The sequence below is a fragment of the Megascapheus bottae genome, chromosome 7 (assembly GCF_031878675.1).
Source record: "Megascapheus bottae isolate mThoBot1 chromosome 7, mThoBot2.hap1, whole genome shotgun sequence".
Classification (NCBI taxonomy): domain Eukaryota; kingdom Metazoa; phylum Chordata; class Mammalia; order Rodentia; family Geomyidae; genus Megascapheus; species Megascapheus bottae.
Window position 1 is genome coordinate 24,539,891 of NC_143515.1, and position 12,979 is coordinate 24,552,869.

At 39.9% G+C, this 12,979-nt stretch overlaps 1 pseudogene; it reads left to right on the top strand.

Moving 5' to 3' along the window:
• The first annotated feature begins 11,082 nt into the window (after nt 1-11,082).
• LOC150060472 (ATP synthase F(1) complex subunit alpha, mitochondrial pseudogene) overlaps nt 11,083-12,979 on the top strand; it is a 28,260-nt pseudogene continuing 26,363 nt past the window's right edge.

A 12,979-nucleotide genomic window follows, 5' to 3' on the forward strand; every position in this document is an offset into this window, starting at 1 on the left:
TAGGGTTTTAAAGTTTTCATCAAAAAGGTCCTTTACATTCTTAGATAAGCTAATTCCTAGGTACTTTATTTTCTTTGAGGCTATTGTGAAAGGAGTTTCTTTCCTGATTATTGCCTCGTTCCTCTCACTGTTGGCATAAAGGAAGGCAGTTGATTTTTGAGGGTTGATTTTATAGCCTGCTACTCTTCCGAAGCTTTGAATCAGCTCAAGGTGCTTGGGAGTAGAGTCTATAGGATTCTTTAAATACAGAATCATGTCATCTGCAAAGAGTGATAGTTTTATTTCCTCTTTCCCTACTTGGATCCCCTTTATGCTTGCTTCTTGCCTTATTGCACTGGCTAGGAATTCTAGTACTATGTTAAAGAGTAGTGGAGAGAGTGGGCATCCTTGTCTCATTCCTGATTTTAGAGGGAATGGCTTTAGACTTTCACCATTAAGTGTAATACTAGCAGTAGGTTTCTCATACACAGCCTTTATTACATTGAGGAATGTTCCATGGATTCCTAGTTTCTCCAGAGCTTTTAACATAAAAGGGTGTTGGATCTTGTCAAATGCCTTTTCCACGTCTATTGAGACAATCATGTGATTTTTGTCCTTGCTCCTGTTGATGTGTTGAATTATATTAATTGATTTGCGTATGTTGAACCAGCTTTGCCTCCCTGTGATGAATCCAGTTTGATCATAGTGTATAATTTTTTTGATGAGTTGTTGTAGACGGTTGGCCAGTATTTTGTTGAGAAGTTTTGCATCGATGTTCATCAAAGATATAGGTCTATAGTTCTCTTTCTTTGACGAATCTCTGTCTGGTTCGGGGATGAGGGTTATACTGGCTTCATAGAATGAGTTTGGTAAGGAACCTTCATTTTCAATTTCGTTGAAGAGCTTGAGGAGTATTGGTGTGAGCTCTGCTTTGAAGACCTTATAGAATTCAGCTGTGAATCCATCTGGCCCTGGGGTTTTCTTAGGTGGAAGTTCTCTAATTGCCATTTCTATTTCAGAGCTTGAAATAGGCCTGTTGAGTTGGCTTAGTTCTTCTTGGTTCAGTGTGGGTATGTTAATATTGGCTAGGAATTCATCCATTTCATCTAGATTCTCAAATTTGTTGGCATAAAGGTTTGAGAATTATTCCCTCATGATATTCTGGATCTTGGTAATTTCTCTCGTGAAATTACCATTTTCATCTGCGATTTTGTTTATTTCGATATGCTCTCTTCTTTTTTTGGTAAGATTTGCTAAGGGCTTGTCAATTTTGTTAATTCTTTCAAAGAACCAACTCCTTGTTTTGTTGATTCTTTCTATAGTTTTTTTGGATTCCAAATCATTTAATTCTGCTTTGATTTTAATTATTTGCTTTCTTCTACTGGGATTAGGGTTGGTTTGTTGCTCTTTTTCCAGGAGCTTAAGGTGAGACATTAACTTGTTGGTTTGCAATTTTTCCAACTTGTTGTTGTAGGCACTCAGCGCTATAAATTTTCCTCTGAGTACTGCCTTTGCTGTGTCCCAAAGGAGCTGGTATTTTGTGTGCTCCTTACTGTTAAATTTCATAAACTGTTGGATTTCTGTTCTGATCTCTTCGATGACCCATTGGTGATTTAACAATGTGTTGTTCAGTCTCCATGAGTTACAGGGTTTTCGTTGGTGGAGATGTGTGTTCAGTTCCAGTTTGATGCCTTTGTGGTCTGAGAGTGTGCATGGAATAATTTCTGTGTTTCTGAATCTGTCCAGGTTTGTTTTATGGCCTAACATGTTATCTATTTTGGAAAATGTTCCATGTGCTGCTGAGAAAAACGTATATTGTGTCGTTGCTGGGTGGAATATTCTGCAGATGTCTGTTAGGTCTAGTTGGTCTATATAGTTGTTCAGTTCTAAGGTTTCTCTGTTGAGTTTTTGCCTTGTTGATCTGTCCATAGGTGAGAGTGGTGTGTTAAAGTCACCGACAATCACTGTATTTCGATCTATGTATGGTTTCAGTGTAAGTAAAGTTTGCTTGATGAAGTTTGGTGTGCCGGGATTGGGTGTGTAAATATTTAGGATCGTTATGTCTTCCTGCAGGAAAGATCCCTTTAGTAGTATGTAGTAACCTTCTTTGTCTTTTCTTACTAATTTTGGTTTGAAGTCTATTTTATCTGATATGAGGATGGCAACTCCAGCCTGTTTATGGGGGCCGTTAGCTTGATAGAGTTTATTCCAACCTCTCACTTTCAAAAGATGCTTGTCTTTTTGGGTAAGATGTGTCTCTTGAAGACAGCAGAACGATGGCTCTTGCTTTTTGATCCAACTAGACAGCCTATGCCATTTAATTGGAGAGTTGAGTCCATTGATATTGAGAGTTAGGATTGAGAGATGTTTATTAGGTCCTACCATTTTTAAAAGCTTTTATTTGGGCCTGTGTCTTGACAGTTCTTGTGGTCCTTAGGTGGTATGCTGTTTAGGTGCCATTTCATTCCCTATATTGCATTTATTTTGGTTTTCTATGTATAGAACATCTTTCAGAATTCTCTGTAGTGTTGGTTTTGTTGCGACATATTGTTGCAGCTTTTCCCTGGAATGGAATGTTTTTATTGTTCCCTCAGTTATGAATGAGAGCTTAGCTGGGTACAAGATTCTTGGTTGGTAGTTATTTGACTTAAGGGCATGACATATATGCTTCCAGTCACTTCTTGCTTGCATGGTCTCTGCTGAGTAATCTGGGGTGATTCTGATTGGTTTTCCTTTATAGGTTACTGAACCCTTTTCCCTGGCTGCCTTTAGGATCCTTTTTTTGGTTTCTACTGATCCAGTTCGGATTACGATGTGGCGGTGAGATGTTCTTTTCTGGTCAGGTCTGTTTGGGGTTCTAAAAGCTTCTTGTATCTGGATGGGTCTGACCTTCTGGATATTTGGGAAATTCTCTGAGATGATTCCTTGAAGTATATTTCCAATACCATTGACCTTTTTCTCCAGACCCTCCTCAATACCAATTAGCCTTAAATTAGGCTTCCTAATTGTATCTTGGACCTCCTGAAGCGCTCTCTCATTTTTCCTAGATTTGGATTGACTCATTTTCTGTTCTTTCTCTATAATAACTAAATTATCTTCAGCCCCGGAAATTCTCTCCTCTGCATTGTCTAACCTGCTATCAAAGCTATCTACTTTATTTTTCATCTCCCTTGCTACTAATTGCTCATTTTTGATGCCTTGCATCTCTTCTTTTAGATCATGTATGGATTTCTTTAGCTCCTTGATTTCCATTTGAGTGGTTAGCTCAGTAGCTTTATTTTCTTTGAACATTTGCTGGAGTTCGGTCACCTTTTTATTTGTGGATTCTATGAATTCATCCATCTTTCTTTGAACAGCCTTTATTATGGCCTCCTTTATGGCTTCTTCTTTTTTACTTATCACCTTGTTTATGGTTTCCTCTTGTTCAGCTATGGCTTCCTCCCTTATCTCTTTCTTTATATTTTCACATTTTTCATTAATGATGTTTATCAATTGCATTTGTACAGCACTTGGAAGACTCTCCTCTAGGTTTGCCAGTGACTGTTCCATTGGCTGTTTACATTGGGTGGGGGAGGTGGGAGGTGTTGTTTCTTGATTTGACATTTTTCTTGAGTTTCTTGTTCTGCCCATTTGAAAATGGGAGCAAGATTAATACTAAACACGATTATAGTTTTTCAGATATGTCCAACCTAGACCTCTGTAGCTGGCAGACTCTAGATGTTCACAAGTTTTGATTGGTGTTATCACTCTTTCTTTTCGTGCAGTTACCGACTAGTCTAATTATTCACTGATAAGCGATTTATATCCAAAACAATAAGCCTCTCAATCCAATCTCTTTTGTCTTTAAGTCCCTCTGAGCCTAGAGAATGATTAAACACCTAGATATACAATGTTGCTCAACAGCCATCAAGTGTAGATCCATGCAGTATAAGGGTTGAAAGAGGAGCAGAGGTCCAGAGATAGAGAAATAGAATGAGAGAGGTCAGGGGGTAAGTAGGTAGAGTATTTGAGTACAATGTTTGGAAAGTATTAGAATAAAACTTATGTGTTGCTGCACGACTAGCTCTTAGCCCAACCAGTGGCCTCACAGTGGACCATGGGATGGATCTGCGAGCTTCTGTCTGAGCGTGGTTGGCGGACGTTTTCCTGTGCTGCTTCCAGGGGCGGCCCCAAGCCAAGGGTGTGGGGATTGAGAGTTTCAGGAGCTCTCAGCAGGACCAGCAGGAGGCCCCTCTGTTCCCAGGGGCAGGGCTCCAAGGGCGGAGCTACGCCTTTTTGGTTCTCAGAAGGGGAGCTTGGCTGCTGGTAGGCCCTTCAGATCCCTGCTGTGTTTCCACTGTTTTGTCAGAGTCTGTGACTGTGGGGGGGGTCCTCGGTGGTGTCTTGCTCAGGATTCCCAGCTGGAGGATGCCCCGCTCGAGAATTGAGGGGGGGCAGATGCTGGCTCCTATTTACCCGCACCCCCTACCCACTGTTGTAAGGCAGGGTCCCAAAGCGCTCCACTCTCCAGATCCAGTGGCCTGGGTGAGGAGCCTGGTGGGTCGGTGGGAGCTGGGACAGCTCCGCCTCCCCTGGTGGGGTGCTGAGTCTTAGGGTCCGCCCGCTTGTCAGTCTCCAGTCAGAGGGCTGGGGGTTGAGCCCGTTGGGTGGGTGGGAGTTGGGCAGCCCCGCCTCCCTTGGTGGGGTGCTGGGACTTATGGGTAGCCCGCCTGTCAATCTCCAGTCAATGGCCTGAGGGAGGGGGCTGTTGAGGGGAGGGACAGGATTCTAAATTCCTTGCCCCCCTGCTCCTGCCAGTCTTTCTCGGGCGGGGTGTTGGGGTCTGAGTTAAGTTCTATTGCTTGGCACCCGCTCCGCTTTCCCGATGTGTTTGGGGATGTGCTGTATTACTCATGCCTCTGCGTCCCTCTGCGGGTGCTCCACGGTGGTGGGGAGTCTTTCACTCCCCTCGGGTCTCCGCCGCCGCCTGTGTTCTGTGTCTGGGTTCCGCTGCTTGCTGTTCTGGTTCCGCCTCTGGGTTCAGCTGCTTCCGCCGTTCGCTGGCCCGGTTCTGTGCTGGTTTCTGCAGCCGTTGGGCTCCCAGCCTGGTGCCCTCCACTGCCACGGCTTTTCGTGGGTTAGAGCCGGTGCCCGCCCCCGCTTTCCCTGCGTGGAGCAGGTGCCTGCTCAAGCCGCTTTTCGCGGCTTGGTCAGGTGCGGCTTTCAGCGGCTTTGGGCGAGAGGTGGGGGAGGGGTCCTCGCGTTCCGAATTCTTTGAGAAAGTTGGATGTGAGCTTTATCTGGATTTCTTTTCCGGTTTGAGTCCTTCTCCGTTGCTTTTTGAGTTTGTTGTTGTGGATTTCTTTAGATAGTTGGCTCGTGGGACTCCCTGGTTCTCTCTTTTTGTCAGAGAAGGCTAGGTAGCGTCCCTATTGTCTCGGCGCCATTTTCCGGAATCCCATGGCTTCCTTCTTTTAACACATTCTTCCTCAGGGATTTTTCCTCAGTAAGTGGATTTAACTACTAATTCTCCTACCCTGAAATGTTGACCCACTACAAAAGAATAATACACACACAGTCTGGCCTGGAACGCTTTTAATCAAATGTCTCTTTTTACACTTATAGATGAAATTTTTATACTTAAAGCCACAATATAAGTGAAGAATGTTAATATTTAAGGTTAGTGAATAAGATAGAAAAAGGTTCTGGCATAGCGGCTCATGCCTGTAATCCTAGCTACTCAGGAAGCTGAAATCTGAGAATCTTGGTTCAAAGCCAGTCCAGGCACTAATAAGCCACTAAAATGTCTGTGAGACTTCAATTAATCACCAGAAAACAGGAAATGATGCTGTGGCTCAAGGAGTAGGATGGTAGCCTTGAGCTGAAGAGCTCAGGAGCAATGCCCAGGCACAGAGTTCAAATCCCACAACTGACAAAAACAAACAAACAAAAACTAGGATTTACTTTTTCCTTTATACTGGAAAGTAAACTATTTCAACCAGAGCAGAACCTAAGATGTTGAGTTATGTGCCTTTGGTGTGCCTTATCTGGCATCCCCAAATGTCTCAGCTATGAGTTAAATTTATATTTTATCTTCTTTATTTCCATTTAGATTGTTGCTCTTGCACCAGTTTCTCAGACTTCCATACAGTAATGGCATTAAGCATTCATTTTTACCATGCCTATTGCTGTGTTACTGATCTCATAGGTTGTTATAAATTTATCATTCATGTGATCAGATGAGCAAATGTGGGAGTGGAGTTCAAGATACTATGTATAGCTTCAGATTCCTTTTGCAGTAGAAACACACGTGGTTAAACTAGATGAAACTAGGTAAGGTTTGTGTGTGTGTGTGTGTCTTTTGTATGCAAGATGATTCAGGACATTGTTCTTTTCATTTTTCAGAGAAATTTCATGAACAGGTCCCAAACTACTCTGTTCTTATGTAATGGGCTACTCATATTCTTGAAAAATACAGTAGAATTGATTTTGGAGAGATGGTGAAGTCCTAGCTGTCATAAAGCATGGGCAACTACATGCTGCTTTATATTTGCGTAAGAATTATATTATTGAGAATGCGCTAGTCAGGGCTAGAGCACTACTATTGATTGTCCTATTTGACTCAGCTTCTGTGTTTTGGAAATCAGCATTTTACTGTTCCCTCTAAGCACTGGAGATTGAATCCAGAGCTTTGAATATGCTAGAGAAGTGTTATACACTGAACTACTTCCCTAGCTTTTCACAATTCAATGCTTGTGTGAGAAATCAAAGCTAGAATTTTCTACTACGATCTCCTGGTAATGTAAATTAAATTAAAAAAAAAACCTGGATCTCTTTATATTCCTCATAGTATTTATAAATGTTAGTTTATGTTATCATTTGCAAATGTTCTACAGGAATATAATTAGTTCTAATGAACAGGGAATTTAATTGCTTTGTTTACTACTGGATTCTTAGTGCCCAGTGCACAGTAGGACTCAGGAAAGAGTTTATTAAAAGGAAGGAAGGTTATAGCAAGGTAAATTGGTACAGACTAAGGACATTTTCGAGTGTCACTTTTTGACTGTAAAGTTCAAATAAGTATGTGAAACTGAGCATGAATGAAAAAATGGTTGGTGGATGGCTTATGTTGGAAAATTTGAGTTGTCAGTGCCCAATAACCATATTGATGAAGATGTCAAATAGAAAGCTTTATAGGAAATTTGAAGTTGAAGGGACAATATGTGGTGAAGAAGGAATTGATTCAGTAGTATCAGTGTAGATTTTAGTGGGTTACAAAAAAACCAGGTAGCAGATTTTATAACACGAGATGACTAGTGAAAGATTGAGTCCTTAGACACATTAATGCGTGCCTGAGAAAAAAAAATCATGTTTTAATCTAATTATAACCTGGGGTAAATAAGCCAAATAAAAGTATAAACAGTAGATTTTGCAAGATGATTGAAGATATTGAAACTGTCAGAGATATTAAGATATTTATCTTCAGTGTGTACATTTTGTTTTTTATTTCAAATGGGGATAAATCCCTAGTACCATCTGTTTATAATTAGATTACAAAATGTTAGGAAGAAAAGGTTTATTCATCTCTATGGAGACAAGAGTAGCACCTATGTACCAGTTCCCATATGAGCTCCCAGATTCATAATTTCTGAATTTTTCTCTTCTGCCATAGGAAAAGCCACTTCTTTAGTGTCACCCTGATAAGAGAGAATGGGGCGGGGTGGAGAAACAAAGCAGTTGTTGCTCTAAAGTAATAATACCCATAGGTCTCTTGGAAAATGGCATAATCTAATAGACAAAATGAATAAATAAATACAGGTATAAAAAATGATGACCAATCTATATAGGTCAAAGAAGAGAGAACAAAATCCACAAAGATGATGGATAATTATAAGGAAGTTATATCTTAAAAGACAGGAATATTTAAACATTTGAATACCTCCTTGGTAGTAGACCAATTGTAGTTAATATAGATTATAGAGTTACATAAATTGTGGGGAGCCGGATGGCACCTGTTTCCTGCCTCGCTCCTTGTAACTTATTTGGTATGTGAGTGCAAGGCCTTTACTCGTTACTAAGTATCAAGTTGCTCTTCAGTCTGCGCATGACGAAAAAGGGTGTGACCAATCCCGAGTCTCAAAACGGCCTTAGCAACAGAGCAGCCAATGGTAGAGAGCCCCTTGTTCCTTGGGCTTATATAAGCAGTTGCATTTCCCGGCCCAGGGCCCCTCTGCTTCAGCTCTCCCTTCAATCAAGTGGCTCTTCAATAAAGCGTGATACAAGAAGGATCCTCGGGTGGTGTCCATTCTTCCCTGCCGGTCAGGGGAATAAATATTAATTGTTGTATATTACTTGGAGATAGTTTTGGTAGAGAAAAAAAGACAAAACACTTTTAAAAAAGCCAGTCCTAGGACTTGAGCTCAAGGCCTGGGTTCTTGAGGGCTCCTTATCATAGTCTCCAACAACTATACTATTATATATGGTTTTGCTTCTTTACAAATAAATGTATTTCCAGATAACATTTTATATCACCACCAAACACTAATGTCATTAGTTTCATGTTAATGAAAATCTTAAAATCATTATCTGTGCCTTTAGGAGAAGGTTTGCCACATTTTAAAAAATATTGCTCTAAGAGATTGTGCCCCCATTAGGAATACATTAAGTCATTTGCATTTCATTTGCATGTGACTGTTCAGCTGGCACACATCAGTGTTCCAGAGTCTAATCCCATTTCGGATCTGTGCCGTGGTTAAACCCCATGCTGTCTCTAAGGCCATCATAAATGATGGCCTTTTAAAAGCAGTTTTATAAGGTATAATTCATGTGCTAAAAATGGGCTCCATTAAAATCATTGGGATATTCGTAACTGTGCAATCATTTCTACAATAGATTTTTGAACATTTTCCTAACTACAAAAGGAAACTCCAGACTTTTTAGTGGTCATCCACTTTCTCTAAACCTCACAGCACTGGGGAAGTATTGGTCTCCTTCTTTAGTCTACACATTTTCAGTTTTCTGTTATTTGATATAAACAGGCCTTTTGTGTCTGGCTTCTTGCACTTCATTCTATACTAGAAACCTATCTGTGTATCACTCCTTTTCAATTGCCAAGTAATAGTCCTGAATCATGTGGACAGTATCATGTTTTGTTAGTTTATCAGCTGATAGTATTTGAGTTATTTCTACTTTTTGGTTATTTTGACTATTTGCATACAAATGGCTGTGTGTTTTTATGACTTTTGGGCGTATGCCTAAAATTGGAATTGTAGGAGGATTAGAATTGCCTAGATGATAAGCAGTACTTAGGTTTTGGTTTGTAAATTAGCTTTTTTTGGCCTAAATTTAGTCACTTAAACATACATGATTTTTTTCATATAATTGTTATTGTAATTAGTAGAAGGGTTACATTATATTCACCAGATACAAGGTGCATTACTTCACAAACATTGATACTCTTTCTCATGTTTTGGTCCCCATTTCTCTCTCCCCTCCACCCCCATCTTGTTTTTCTCCCTTCCCTATCCTATTTCAAATAACCAGATAAACACAAGGTAAAATGCTGTAACAATATGAGATAACCAAGGGACAGCAAAATAGTTGAGAGATAACATTAAGGACAACAATCAGTCATTATATGGCTTTTGTTTCTATATCCTGGATGTCCTTTCATTTAGTGTCCATACTATATGGCTTTATGTGTTTAGGTTTTGCTCTATTGTAAATCTCTGCTAGGAGGGTCCAAGATTTCTACCGATGATGACAAATGAGGGACACTATTGGGCCTATGTTCCTTTGAGTCTGGCTTACTTCACTTAATATGATTTTTTTCTAAGTCTTTCCATTTCCTTACAAATGGGGCGATGTCATTCTTTCTGACAGCAACATAGAATTTCATTGTGAACATATATGATTTTAAGTGGTTTTCTTAACTACTTAAAAAAACACAGAGCACAGTGGACCAAGAAACAATTTTGGCTACTTAAGTGTAGATTGGGGGATTGTTTCTGGGGGCTACCCTAGGCACTAAATTTTGTAAGACTTCACCTGATACAATAGCTAGGCATCATACTGCATGGTTGCTATCCCAGCTATGGAAGAAACACAGTGGCTGGTGCACCTGATATCTCCAGGAGAAAAGGAAATGCACGTAGAAAAACTGCCGCCCAGACTGGCACAGAAACAGGCATAAAGCTAGCTCCTACTTTGGAAAAAACTATGCAAAATTGGACTAGAGGAAACTCTAGTAGAAGAGGACTTGCCTTTCAAGCATGAGATTGTGAGTTCAACATAATACCAAAAAAGAAGACAAAGGAAGAAGAAAGAAGTAGAAGGAGGAGGGTGTAGAAAAGAAGGAAGGGAAGGACGGAAGGAGGAAGGGAGGGAGGGAGGAAGCAAGGAAGGAGGGAAGGAAGGAAGGAATGGAGGGATGGAAAGAAGCCATAGACTGCTTATAAATTATGAGCGCTTGATGATTTTTTTCTATTTTAGAATGTTGGGAAAGTAATATGAGTTCCTTAGCAACCATGTGTTGAATTTTGACATTTTCATGGGCTAGAACATGAAGTGGAATACTCTGTTGAAATGCCAACACAGAGGCAGCAGGCTCCAGCTCCCAGTCAGCCAGAAGTTCATGAGGATGCTGATAATTCTATTGTATACTTTGCTGCAAAACTATGGTGATTGGTAGGATAGGGGAACTAAATGCACTTCCAGTGCTTTCGTTTATAATAATTGTGATCAGTTTCATAAGCCATAACCCCATAGAAGTCAAAGAACACTTATAATATGTGTTTTTTTCCTGTCATTCATTGTACAGATGAATAACGAAGTCCTGCCACAATTTTTACAAGCATCTTCCAAGTCAAAAATGATATCATGATGAGTCAATAGAAACTTAAGGGTGTAGTTTCTAAGTAGCTAAATACCCCAGTACAAATAATTACCTGCTAGCATCTTTTACCTTCACTTGGAAAATGAGCGAATTTGAATTTTCATTATCTAGCATTTTTTCTTGATTCAATACTCTGTAATTTTATGAACATATGGAAAAGCATTTTGACAAGTTAAACTCAGTTTTAAAATATAAGCCATCATGATCACATATTGCCTCCTTGCTGAGAAATGACTGTGTCCTATGGTGAAATCACATCAGCATTCAATCTTCAGGAAAAGTACGTTCCAACGACGATTTCCTCCAAAACACAGCCTTATTCTCAATCATTCCTCAGTGTTTATAAGGATAGGATCATATATTTATTTTTCACTATGTAATTCAAGCTTCTTGAACAAACAGAATACTTGAAGAAGAATTCATGTATTCTCTTTATTCAATATATTTGCAGGACTTCCCTTCAACAGAAATGACTTTGGGAGAAAAAGAAAAACATTGAGTTATGTCCTCTTAAGTATCTGGAGTCATAGTGGAATTATGCTCAGAGAACCACATTGCAGGCTTATAGGAAACAAACACTAGGAAAACATTTAAAGTGATAGCTTAACTATGATAAGGACAAAGAATACACTTAGAAAACATCTCCAGAGTCATGTTAGGTGGTTCAGTTCCTTGAGTATTCCCAATTCCCAGAAGAAATGAGCCCAATTCAGGCATTGTGCATATCTATACAGCTCTATCCCCAACTTAAAACACATTCTTCTTCTCCCTCATGGTTCTACAGGTTGACTAGATCTAGCTGGGTTATTCCAACTTAGCGAACTCAAAGGTGAAAGTCCCCTCTCACACAGTGGAGGTTAGAGATATCAGAATTTTAGTCATTTGAAGTGATCCAAGATATTCTCTGAGACAACTTTGAGTATCTATTTTAATTGTTTAATTCATAAGAGTATATGCTAGATGCTTTGGCATGCAAAAATTTATAACCGCATGTATGTCAGTATTTTCAATTAAATGAGTTATTCATGACGAGAGGCCAAATTCACAGAAATCATCTTTTGCTTAACTTCAAAACCTTCAATTTTTTAAGTCTTAAGGTTTCTTTTTAAAGGAAAAGCCCCACAGTATTATTTTTACTTCAGTATTCTTTTCTGTGCACTGCATTACTTCTCTAAGAAATTGTGGCCTATTGCTGAAAACTTTTAGCATGGGCACCAATTAGCCACTAGAAAACACTAAGTGGGCTATGGCTCAAGGGGTAGGGTGGTAGCCTAGAGCTGAAGAGCTCAGGGACAGTGCCCAGGCCCAGAGTTCAAGCCCTATGACAGACCAAAGGAAAAAGAAAAAGAAGAAGTTCAGAGATAGCAGCAGGCCCTGAGTTCAAGCTCCTGGACCTGCACCCCCTTCCCTCCAAAAAAAGATATTTTCACAAGTTTTTCAAGTCTTTATTTTCTCACAGCCAGCTGCTGGTGGCTGATTCCTGTAATCTTACCTACTTCGGAAGCTAAGATCTGAGGATTATTGTCCCAATATAGCTAGAGCAGGAGATTCTTATCTACAAAAAGCTGGTGGCACAAATAAATGTAAACATTGATTTATAACCTGTAAATAGGTACATGACAGTACCTCTTAGTTTGCTTTTATTTGAAATTAAATAGCTTGGCATTTATTTTTTAGATTATTTTGTACTGTCTTTTAAGTAGTTAGACAAGGGATTTCAATGCAGCATGTCTGTTTATGAGTGCCATATATGTTGGTCAATGTCACCACTTCCGTTATCCTACCCGGTCTTTCACACTCACTCAGGTTACTTGGTTCCCTTTTTCACATGTGTACATTGAATATCATGACTGAATTCATCGACTTAATTTTATTTTGCCAGTCAGGGCCTGAGCACTGTCCTTGGACTTTCTCAAGGCCAGAGCTCTACCACTTGAGCCACAGCACCACTTCCAGCTTTTTCTATGAATGTGGTGCTGAGGAATTGAACTCTTGTCTTCGTGCATACTAGGCAAGCACTCTATCAATAGGCCAACCTCTCAGCCCTGCATTTATCCACCTTTTCTCTAGCCAGCTCAACTTATGTTAATAGTGGGTTGTAAGAATTAACTAGAATAATACACAGCA